At 33.9% G+C, this 8,000-nt stretch overlaps 1 protein-coding gene across 4 annotated transcripts in view; it reads right to left on the bottom strand.

The window, feature by feature from the left end:
• Nucleotides 1-8,000, bottom strand: part of Sec3 (exocyst complex component Sec3) — an 82,577-nt gene that overhangs the window by 40,645 nt on the left and 33,932 nt on the right. The window lies entirely within an intron of this gene.

Here is an 8,000-nt window from a genome sequence, read left to right as displayed (position 1 = left end):
ATTGGATAGATCTAACCTTTATTAGCATAAATGTTGAAGTTCATGATAGTCTGATGCGTAGTTTTTGTGTAGCGTCATTTGTTGATAAACAATTCCGAGTAATTTTTGAAAGATGGAAAAACGCGAGTTTCGTGGAAAAACTCCAAAAGATACCAAGGAAAAGCTTGATAAATACTATAGAGGGTTTACACAATCGTATTCAACAGTAAAAAAGTGGATTTCGGAATTTAAAATGTGCCGCACGAGTACCGATAATGGTGAGCGTTTTTCCATCTTTCAAAGATTACTCGGAGTTGTTTATCAACAAATGACGCTACACAAAAACTACGCATCAGACTATCATGAACTTCAACATTTATGCTAATAAATGTTAGATCTATCCAATGACAACACTAGAGCGGACTAAACTGAATCGAAAAGTTCTCTATCATTTTGCAATTTTCGCAATATAGGTAACAAGATATTAATTACTAAAAATTGCAAAATATTGATCTTGAATAATTTTTTACTCAAATACTATCAACTTTGCAGAAAAACTGCAAGAGACAAAATTAATTTATTTTTTTCTCATAAAGTTCTGAGAATTTTTTCAGAATTTTATCAGAATTTTTTAATACCGTATTTTATCACGTTGATAAAAATAAGAAAGTCCAGTACTAAAAAGTTGATAAAAAATTCTGAAAAAATTTTCAGAACTTTATGAGAAGAAAATAAATGATTTTTATCTCTTGCAGTTTTTCTGTAAAGTTGAAAGTATTTGAGTAAAAAATTATTCAAGATCAATATTTTGCAATCTTTGGTAATTAATATCTTGTTAACTATTGCGAATATTGCAAAATGGCAGAGGACTTTTCGACTCAGTTTAGTCCGCTCTATCTACACAAAAGTGATTAGTAAAAAAGGTCGGGACACTCAGTGTATATACCCAATAAAAACGAGAATGAATTAAAATTAATCAAAAATTGCAATTTATTTTAATTTATGTTCGTGGTTTAGAGCCCGGAGCTGGATTGATGAAATGAATTGAAATAATTTGAAGGCATAAATTCATTTCTATTCATGAAATGGACAGAAAATAAAACAACTTGGAAATAAACTTTCTGTAAATATTCTTTTGATTTTACAATAATATTTATAATTCTTTCTTTATGAATATAACGGTATTTTTATATTCGATTGAAATAGGAATATTCTTATTAAATATTGTACTCGGATTTAAATTCAGGACTTACATATTTCCGTTATAACTTTTTTTATTTGAGTAAAAGTGTGTATTTGCATAATTTTAAACTATGATGTATTCACAACTTACAAACTATGTTGAAATTTTTTTTTTATTGAAGTGCATTCAAACGAGACTTCTTATTTATAATTTTGAACTAGGATGTGTTTATAGCTAACTTATATACAACATAAGTATTTTTGGACTCAAATGGATACAAATACGAAATGTGTTATTCATCATATTGAATTTTAATGTGATTCCTGTTCGTATTATATTATTTTTTTATTGAAATGAATTAAAATACGAAATGCGCTATTCATCATGTTAAATATGAATGTATTCATGAATTGTGTGTGTGTGTGAAATATGAAATATATATACAGGGTGTCCCAAAAAGGTCGAGACACTTAAATATCTCGGGAAATATAAGTTTTACAAAAAAATGTTTCAGATAAAAGTTATATGGTTTAAAAATATCTATTTATTGATCTTATCAGTTTGACCTTGGGTTGCGTAGCCAAGGTCAGGTCAAGGTTACATTGATTTTCTTAAATGGAACACCCTATTTTTGATTCAAGAATCTAATAGCTGATGTCGAGAGCTTTCCAAAACGCTATAATGAAATATTTTTTCATGAAGTACTTTTCAAGTTATAATGCTTCAAAGTTACAGTATCGCCAGCACTAACATTATCCAAGATATGTAATACCATGCGGAGGTTACCCAGGCGGACTGACATATCTTTTGTGCTCGGAGAAAGATTGGAGAATAATGCAGCCAATGAAGGTAAGATCGGTTTGTGATTCGGCCAGTCAAGACAAGATATGAGCATGAACCAGCCAGTCAAGGCAAGATTTAGACATGAACCAGCCAGTCAAGGCAAGATATGAGCATGAACCAGCCAGTCAAGGCAAGTTTTAGACATGATCCAGCCAGTCAAAGCGAGATCGGTCGGTGGTGCGGCCAGTCAAGGTAATTATATTAAATGCTCGAATTATGCACCATTTACTGTTTGACAATGAGCTATTCGATCATAAAAACTGCATATGGCATTTCTGAGGATTTCTGAAGTAATGAGTGCAGCTTCTTCAATAATCCTTTGACGAAGTTCCTCTAAATTTCTTGGTTTTGTTGCATACACTTTGCCTTTCAGGTAGCCCCACAAGAAGTAATCAAGCGGTGATAAATCAGGTGAACGTGGTGGCCACTCTATCTGTCCTCTCCTTCCAATCCATCGGTTGAAAAATTCCGTGTCTAAGAAGTTTCGTACACCTCTACCATAATGCGATTCCATTTTGCTGAAACCATGTATGAGCAAACTTATCTCCCACAATCCGTCTGATTGCTGGAACTATTTCATTCCTCAGCATATCTTCATACTTTGCAGAGTTCAAATTTCCATCAATGAAAAATGGTGATCAATGTATTATTCAACATACCTGCCCGGACGTTCAACTTTTGAGAGTATTGCGTGTGATCTTCCAGCATCCAGTGAGGATTATTGTCAGACCAGAATTTGCAGTTATGTCTATTGACAAGACCATTCAATACAAAAGTAGCTTCATCTGAGAAAACTACATTGAAAACAAAATTGGGGTCATCATCAGTTTTTCTCATCATGACGTCGCAAAATACGATCAAAATCATCTTCGCTCAATTTTTGTATCAGATGAATTTTATACGGGTGGAACTTGATTTTCTTCAAAATTCTTTGCACAGACATGCGACTAATATCATGTTGCTGATTTGCTTTGCGAATACTAAGGTGGACATTTTCGACAAATGACTGTGCAACATCCAGCTGTTTTTCTTCACCAATCGCCGATATTGGTCGTCTTGGAATTTAGCGATTCTTTACGCTACAGTTTCATTGAAACGCCTGACCGTTTGCTCCACGGTGGATCTCGAAATGGCTGCATTTTCATCGCGAAAAGTTTCGTTAAAAATCTGCCTAACTTCATTGTACGATCTTTGACGATCATCTCATCCTCGCATCATGAGAAGAGATATTCTCTCTCGTTCTGAAAGATAAGCCATCGTAGGTGAAAAATAATAAAAACGAATACTGAATCTGGTAAGGGAAAATATTTCAAACGATATGAAAAATTTTTTAAATCAATTAATTTTGGAAAAATTTATCCGGCTGAATCACACACAGATCGCTCAGAAAAATTCGAACACATTGAATATTCGATCTATTCGAACAGTTCGAAGTTCCAACAAATGAACATTTGATTCGAATAGTTCAGACAGTTCGAACAATTTGAACTTAAACAGTGATCGATATGAATTGTCAATTCGTCATGTCTGAAGTTTGGATAGTATAGAAAATGCAGTATGCATTGGAAAACTAAACGTAACGTGTTACGGATGTTTTTGTGTGGAGACCCTGACGATTTTGCTACGTTATGTTTTTGTTTGTGCGTTAACTGAAGATCAAGATTCACGGATCACCGACCGATCTCGCCTTGACTGGCCAGTCTCCAAAATTAAATATTTTGGGTAATGCTAATGCCGGCGATATTGTAACTTTGAAGCATTATAACTTGAAAAGTACTTCATAAAAAAATATTTCATTATAGCGTTTTGGAAAGCTCTCGACATCAGCTATTAGATTCTTGAATCAAAAATAGGGTGTTCCATTTAAGAAAATCAATGTAACCTTGACCTGACCTTGGCTACGCAACCCAAGGTCAAACTGATAGGATCAGTAAATAGATATTTTTAAACCATATAACTTTTGTCTGAAACACTTTTCTATAAAACTTATATTCCCGAGATATTTAGGTGTCCCGACCTTTTTAGGACACCCTGTATAACTATTCACCGTATTGAATTCAGATGTATTCATGGATTCAAATGGATTTGAAAAATCAGAAGCGCAAATTCGAAAATATCGAAATGAATTTCTATTCATTTCAATTTATTCTCATTTATTGTAGGTATGTGTATATACAGGGTGTCCAGCGAGACTTTTCCAATCCCCCACAGGAAGGTAGATGGGATCGAAATAAACATAAAAGTCCTTTACCGTTTAGCGACATCCGTTTATCGATTACCGTTTATCGATTACCGTTTATCGATAGTAATAATAATCGAGATATTAAAGTTTGCAATTGTACTAATGAGAGCACGCCTATGGAAAAAATAGAAACGGCTCCGGGTATAGCCCGGCCCAGTTTATCGAATGTTGTCAAACGATGGATGCGCCGGCAGGCGAGGCAAGGGGGGAAGCGCGCTGTTGCTTAGCGCTCGGCATCGCCGCTCACACGTCTCACTGTATCGCACCAAAATAGGACAAATACAAACCATAATAAACTTCGATGAATAAAAATGTCGAAAGAGAGAAAGCAATGAAACCTATGGAAATCTACGGAAAATCTAATTAATTTCTATCGTAATCTGTCGTTTCTCTAAATTGAAAGGAAAATTTTTAAGAAAAAAGTATCCGAAAGAAATAATATCATTCTCCACCATTCTCTATCGTTTCCTGTTAGGAGAGTATGATTTCATCGGAATACGATAAAATATCAATAAATGATATTATCTTTTTAATGATATTATTTCTAATGATATTGTTTCATGATATTATTTCTTTCGGATACTTTTTTCTTAAAATTTTTTCCTTTTGATTTAGAGAAGCGACAGATTACAATAGAAATTAATTAGATTTTCTGTAGATTTCCATAGGTTTCATCGCTTTCTCTCTTTCGACATTTTTATTCATCGAAGTTTATTATGGTTTGTATTTATCCTATTTTTGCAGTGTTATTATTACATATGTAATGTAATCGCGAATGTGCGCAGCGGCCATCGCGCGAGTCCTTTGATGCGGTGCGATGAAACGTGTGAGCGGCGATGCCATAGTATAAAGTCACTAGATTTATAAAGTACCGCAATCATTCCGCCATTTTGGCTCCAACATGCGGTTCATTCAAAACATGTATATGAGTATGAATGTGTTTACACAACAGACAGATTAAATACATTACACTTAATGTGTAGATACTAGATACGTTATGAAAATGAGTACTATTTACACTTTTCGACGCCATTTTGGCTCCAAATCCTTATACATTGGTCTTATGGATTGCGGTACTTTATAAATCTAGTGACTTTACCATAGTATATACAGTAGCGCAACCTTTGATGTTAGTGTTGGTCAAAATGGAGTGCGCATGCGTGAAATAAGTAAGTTACCTAGCGTTGCCACGGTTGCCTCCTAAACTTCTTTCTTTTTTCGCTCTGTTAAAATTCCTTGCAAAACATCACTAGATTTATTCGCATCGCATCTCAACGAATGCATTAAGGTGAGTAAGAGCTATTGTAGGAGCATATTGGAGCATATTAGAGTATGCGACGCGAATAAACTTACTATTTCAATGAAATAATTTAAACTTTAAGAAAATTAATAAAAATAAATTGTAAATACATTGAAAAATAAAGAAAAAATATAGAAAAATTAGGAAAAACATTAAATAAACTTAAAAATGTATATTTATATGAAGAAATATTATGTAATTATATATGCTATGAAAATATTATGAGAAAGCTGATATAAAAGAAATTTATATACATATATGTTCAAAAAATAAGATCCAAATACAATAAATAAAAAGAAATCTTTCTTGCTCGGTTTTCTATGTTACTTTTGTTTACTTTTTCATAAAAATGAAACCAGTCTCTCGAGGTTTCTCACACAACATTTCACCAAATGGACAATACACGTAATACTTCCCTCTAAATTTCTATTCTGAACCATGTATGCTTGAAAGACAAATGTTTAAGTGGAACATTGAACGCTCATTTAGAGAGAGAGAGAGAGAGAGAGAGAGAGAGAGAGAGAGAGAGAGCAATAAAAAAGGAAATGAGACGGGGCAACTTACTTATTTCGCGCATGCGCACTCCATTTTGACCAACATAAAATCAGGAGAGTTGCGCTAATGTATATACTGTGGCCGAGCGCTAAGCAACGGCGCGCTTCCCCTCTTGCCTCTCCTGCCGGCGCATCCATCGTTTGACATTTGACAAACTGGGCCGGGCTATACCTCGAGCGGCCGGAACCGTTTCTATTCTTTCTATCGCGCTCTCATTAGTACAATTGTAAACTTTAATATCTCGATTATTATTACGGATATCGCTAAACGATAAAGGACTTTTATGTTTATTTCAATCCCATCTACCTTCCTGTGAGGGATTGGAAAAGTCTCGCTGTATATATACAGGGTGTTTGAAAATTACCGGGTAATCGATCACGAGCAGGTAGAACGGACCGAATTGAATGGAAAATTCTTATACCATTTTGTAAGTTGCGCAATAGTTAACGAGATATTGACGTTTAAAGATAGCCGAATAAGCGCGTCTAGGCGTGCCGTTCGAGTCGTTTGAAGACGTTTAGTTTAGTGACAGTCCCCACTCCCAGCGGTCCACGCGCCGTGCGATCGGTGGGGACGGTAGGTTGTATATTCAACAGCAGTAGGTCGGCCGGACGCGCTTATTCGACTATCTTTAAACGTTAATATCTCGTTAACTATTGCGCAACCTACAAAATGGTATAAGAATTTTCGATTCAATTCGGTCGGTTCTACCTGCTCGTGATCGATTACCCGGTAATTTTCAAACACCCTATATATACATATATATCTTTAAATCATGTTATACAGGGTGTCTCAGAATTCGCGTACTGCCAGTTACCAACGTATTCTCCATGAAATTCTAAAACGAAAAGCTCTCTACCATCCGATGAGTAGAGAATTTGAATGGTAAGATAGTGAAATTAACGAATGGGCGCGCGTGGAATTCGCGCGGCCAGAATCGGCACAACCGAGACTGGCACAAGGCGGTTCAGATACTTGCATCATATCAAAGAATGTTTCTCATTACTCTTTGCATTTAATTTACCTAGTTAGTTAAAATTTATTTAAAATGCATTCATTTGTTTTAAAAATTTGAAAATTGTTTAAAACATCCGCAAATTATTTAAAAACAAAAAAATTATTTATAAAACGTTAATATTGTTTAACGAATATTAAAAAGATTTAACAAATATCAAAATTATGTAAGCAATGTTACAATTATTTAAAAAGTTTATTATTGCTTTAAAAATAAAAAAATTTTTAATAATTCATAATTGCTAAAATAACTCATAAAAATATAAAAAGTGTTTCAGATTCTACAATTTGTTTTAAAAATCGTAAAAATATTCAATACAATCTTAAAATTAGATAATAAAGAATGGCTCAAAAGATTTAAACAAAAGAAATTAAAATAACAATAGCTATGAGCCAAAACAAATAAATTTTAATATATATGTGATACAGTTGACAAACATAAAAGTAAAAACAAGATAAAAATATGTCTACATAAAACTAACGTTTCTCGACATCATTCGTGTCATTTTCAAAGTTATAAACTAAAATGTATATAAAAGCGGTTGACTAAAAGATAACAGATTATACAAGTACAATGACATAAAAGTAGATCAAAGCTGTTTAGGTCCTGATTTCAATTATATCTAGTCGACATACGGTAGATCCTGGATTTACGCCATCACTAACATAAGTATCAAACGATGAGACTGTAGTTAACAGAAAAAAAAACTCTGGATATACGTCATGATTCGATTACAATGGTTACTGCCAAATATAAAAATATCGCTGGTACTGCCATTGAGTAAGTCAAAATAACACAGGCCTGCATGGTTTTGTTGATAGGGATTTAACTATGTTTTCTTACGTAATTTTTCGCGCTGAATCCGAATCCGGCGGCAGAATTG

The sequence above is a fragment of the Trachymyrmex cornetzi genome, unplaced genomic scaffold (genome assembly GCF_001594075.2).
Source record: "Trachymyrmex cornetzi isolate Tcor2-1 unplaced genomic scaffold, Tcor1.1 scaffold693, whole genome shotgun sequence".
Lineage (NCBI taxonomy): Eukaryota > Metazoa > Arthropoda > Insecta > Hymenoptera > Formicidae > Trachymyrmex > Trachymyrmex cornetzi.
The sequence above is the reverse complement of the archived record's forward strand: the minus strand, read 5'-3'. Positions and strand labels throughout refer to the sequence as shown.